Below are 5,219 nucleotides of genomic sequence, written 5' to 3' on the forward strand. Positions count from 1 at the left end.
TGATTCAAATGGATCAAACACACAAAATTATTGGTTTTTTTTTTTTTTTTTCAAAACTCAGGTTTCTTTTTCAAATTTACTTGTTTAAGAAACAATGTAAAGGAGGAAATCTTGTACCATGCATATTCTATACGTTACGTTTGCACACAATCACTCAAAATTTGACAACTCAATGAAATTTAAAAACTTGTGTATGGTTTTACTAAGATAACACTATTAAATTATAATTAAGATAACACTATTTTTTAATAAAAGTTTTCAAAGAGGTGAAAGACCTAGGATTTAACCTAACCTAAATTTTGGTTAAATATTAGCAGCAGACCAATGACATAAACACACCTTAGTGTGTCCCTCTACTATAATTTATTAAAATCATTTTTCACATCCTAAAAAATATTTAATATTTTAGTTAAACTTAGTATGAGAGGGTTTAATTGAGTTTTTAAATCTGCAAGTGTTTTAATAATGTAAAGTGACTTCTGGTCTCGAGATATAATAGTTTATTGAGTTAATACAAAATTTATTCTGATATCGAGATATTCTTAATTGTTAATATTATTTAAAAACATAATATAATATTACAATAATAATAATAATTATTATTATTATTTGACACTAAAATTATTTTTTTAATATTTCCTTAAACTTATTTTCACTATTTTTTTAAGATTTCATTTTTATATTATTAATTGCGTTAAAAACACATATATAAAAGTATAATTAATCAAGTATATTAAGATATAATGATTAATTTTAATTATATGATAATAATTAGTGACGGAAGACGACAAGAGTAATAAAAGTGTAGTATAATATAAACTTTTTTATATAGAAAAATATAAAACATTATTGTATTTTAATTTCATATTATAAATCTTTATTAAATATGCAATTTGTACAACAATTTCATAATTTAGACTTTAGTTTCACCAATTAGTTTTAAATGATTTAATCTCCATAAGAAAAAGCTAACGAACTTTATGCAGTTATGATGTCACTTATTATCTTCTCCAATTTTCTTCCTCTGAAATATCATGATACACACTTAAAAAAAAAAATATTTTTAGTGAAGGTTTTTTTTAATGGAGATTTTAATAACTTTCGGTAAGACATGCTATACTGGAAGTTTTATAAATAGATACTGTGTTTTAAAAAGTTACACCTAATTTCTTAGTAACTTTGATGTTTTTCCGCGTTTCCACTTTTCTACACACGTTGCCTTCACACAATTCCCTTTCAGAACTGTACTGGTGCCACCGGACGACTCACTGAGTCGCCAAACACTCGAACCAAGCCATTGCCTAAGCAATGTCGACGCGGCCACTCGACGACACGTGGCCGATCGACCCTTAATGTTTAGTCAAGGGTTGACCAAGTCAGCAGGGTTAATCCGTGATTAAGGGTTGTTTAGCACAACCCTAAACACGAACCAAATCCCTAATCCAACCCACCAATAAAGAACCATTAAGGTAATATAAATAGCATGCATTTCAAGGAGAAAGGTACTCTGACACCCGAGTGCTAACACTCCGGCTGACTTGAGCGTTGGAGTACCTTATGCACGTACCATTCCCGCCTGTGGAGCCAGACAACCCCGAGAGAAGAAAGGCGTAACAGAGCTTGAAGCATCGTAGACCGAGGATGGAAGCTGAAACAATCGTTCTCTAGGTCCCAAACTCGTTCGAGAACAATTGGTGTCCATCATAGGGCCGAGAGAACAGTGTGAAGAAACAGCAGTAAATGGTATCAACCCCAAGCATGACCAAATAGCAATGATGTTATTTAGCGAGAGGATGTCCGAAGCAGACCAAACAGCAATGATGTTGGCTCTTCATAAAGAAATGGCAGAGATGAAGAAGGCCCATGAAAAGGCAACCAGGAAGAATGAAGAAGAAATCAGGAACCTCCGAGAGGAGAACAGAGAGATGAAGAAGTTGGTGGACGGGGGACGTCCCTTGTCCCGACCAACCAAGTTGGCAGGTCCTTCGTCACAGCTACCGACCCCCAGACCGAGAGGGAGCCGAGGAACAAGAACCTCACCCTGGAGATGGATGGTGAGTCCTACCCCAATAAACACTACTACGTATATAATAATTAGTAACATCAAAAAAATGTTACTAAATCAAAGAAAATGTTACTAATAAGATTTACTAACATTTTATCAAATGTAGCGGATATTCTATGTAACTAAAGACTTTTGGTAACATTTTTACATTTTAATAGATACATTTACAAATATGTCACTAAATATTTTTAGTAACATTTATTTAATAAAAAGGTAACATTTTAAAAATATTACTAAATCTTTTTAGTAATATTTATTTAATAAAAAATAACACTATAAAAATGTTACTACAAGTTTTTTTTTAACCTTTTTTTTAAAAAGGTGACATTTTAAAAATGTTACTAAATCTTTTTAGTAATGTTTTTTAATACAACAGTAACATTATAAAAATATTACTAAAATAACTTTTTTTAATAAATAAGTAACATTATAAAAATATTACTAAAAGTTTTTAGTAACTTTTTTTAATAAATAAGTAACATTTTAAAAATGTTACTAAATCTTTTTAGTTATATTTTTTTTTTAAAAAGTAACATTATAAAATATTACTAAAAATCTTTAGTAACTTTTTTTAATAAAGAAGTGACATTTAAAAAATGTTACTAAATTTTTTTAGTAAAATTTTTTTAACAAAAAAGTAACATTATAAAAATGTTACCAAAAATCTTTAGTAAATTTTTTTATTAGAAAATTATACAAATTATTTAAATTTAGATTTAGATTGTAAGATGTCAATTATGTTTACATGTTTTTATTTTATAAACAAGCTAGTAATAAAAATCTATCAACACAAACGTCAATAATTTCAATAGTTGAAAATGAATTTAGAAATATCTTGTGAATACATTGTCACTTGTGTTTACCATCTAGCACACATAAAATTTCTAGTATGTACTATGATTAGAGTTTCACAATCACATAATCAGTTTATGGGAATGATAATGACAGTCATTCACCAATGGGATCAAATTTGGTGACACTGAATTTGTGACATTAGTCAGCAGATATCCAATCTGAAAGAAAAACAGAGGTAAATTAAAATATCAACTGAATTCAATGCAATACAGGATAAATACCAAGAATAGTTCTGAACCAACTAAACTCATAACATACATGTGCAGACATTTACTATAAGTTATTTAGATATTCAAGAAAGAAACAATGACAAAAATTCTAAAATTACACACTTCAAATATAGCTTGCGACTAGTCAACAATTTATCTCATCTCAAATCCTAAGAAAGACAAATGAAGTGTTGATAGTCAGAACAACTAATAGGGGGAGTATAGGTGGACGGTAGTTTTTTTTACAGAATAAAGGGGTAATTTGTTTTTACTGTGTTGCTTGTTTTAAGCATTAGGAGAATCCTCACTTCCTATTCTTGACAAGTACATTGTCTTTCTTAATGTCATACTAACTAAAAAACTAAGAAAAAAGAGCAACAAAGAATGCCTCATTGGCCTTTACTGGTCATAGATTGAGAAATGCACACAGTATTAAAGACATGGCAGGAATCAATCAAATAGTGCTCTGTGATCAATCAAATAGTTGCACAACACAGAAGTGAGAGATGTACCCTTCTTACAAAAATATAAGAAACATTATAGTACCAAATATTAACTACTACATTCAACTTATGACCAAAACTTGTACATTATTTTTTTCCTGTTATTTTCAAATCAGAATCCCAATTTCATTTTAATAATTTCTGCGATCCTTTAATGCACACATTTGGTATACAATTTAGTGAATGTATCTTTGTTTTTTCTCTACTTATTTAACTATGGTGTGAATGATGATCATAACCAAATCTTGAATTAAAGAAAATTTTGTGAATAGGAGTGAGTAGGCAGGCATGGCACCACAAAAAGGTTCTAACAAGAAAAAAGGAAGTTTTGTCATCCATTTTAGGGTGTGTAGGTGAATGAAAGAAGATAGCAGTGGAGCAAAACTTATTGCAACAATATCAGCAATTGGGTTTAGAAAAAGAAAAATAAATGCTTGAACTGACTATTAAATGAATGGGGATTTTTTCAACCTGTTTATAACTTAATGTTACATTTATGAGGCAAGCAAACAGTGGTTGCAGTAACTTCCTCCACATGGAAGGGCAATGTGACTCCAGGAGGCTATAGGTGGCCACATGTTTATTCATATTTTCAAAATCATATGAAATACAATGATGTCACACTCAATCAAATGCTAAAACTATTTGTTCGAGGTGTTTGATTCCAATAAAGCAATTGTAAAGAAGAAATCAAATTGAAAGAAGAAACTATGAGAACAAATAGATGGAACCATCATCAACTATAATAAAGAATATAAAAAAAATTTGATTACCTAATCATGAACTTTAATTCGTCCCATCAAAATGAAGCTTTGGTTTTCGTTCTCTTTTTCCAATCTGTTTCTTTTGAACACCACTGATTTCAATACTTGTGTTAGATGGAGTTCATTAACAAAACAATAATGAAACAAAATAAACATATACAACTATGATCTTATAATAAATTACACTAATAACCTTTCTTCTACTATACTGAAATGTAGTTTTCCTCTTAGTCTGGTTGCTCTATTGAAATAAATTTCTTTTTCCTGATTCAAATATCATAATTAAGTCAATCAATATTAAATTACTTAAAATAAAACAAAAAGACTTAGACTTACTTCATTTGTAATACACTTCCATGCTTTAAAAGCCTTTTTATGAACCTATTTTTTAGACTTAGACTTAGACTTAGGCTTACTTCATTTGTCTTGAAGCTAAAAATGAAATACCTGATAAAAAATGAAAAATTATCTATTAATAACAAAATTATCTATGAACTTGAGAAATTAAAGGAGAGTAACTATTCAACAATTTAAATTCTAAGAATAAAAAAAGATCAAAACTAGAATACAAGATACAATCAACATGATGTGAAATAACAATGAAGCATTGAAGGTAGGCAAAATGGTAGCCTCGGTAGAGGATAAGGAAGATAAAAATTAGCCTTTGTTTTACTCAATCCAATTAAACATTCAATCTATTTTTGAGAATTAAGTAAAGTTTTGAGATTCATGAAAGGCGTTTTACATTAGATATGTTAATAGGCCATGTCTTGTAACTGTGGCTTTCAATTTGTTTTGTTGGATAATAATAATAATTGCAGGT

This window comes from Phaseolus vulgaris, chromosome 4, assembly GCF_051622355.1.
Source record: "Phaseolus vulgaris cultivar YP4 chromosome 4, ASM5162235v1, whole genome shotgun sequence".
In the NCBI taxonomy this organism is placed as follows: Eukaryota; Viridiplantae; Streptophyta; class Magnoliopsida; order Fabales; family Fabaceae; genus Phaseolus; species Phaseolus vulgaris.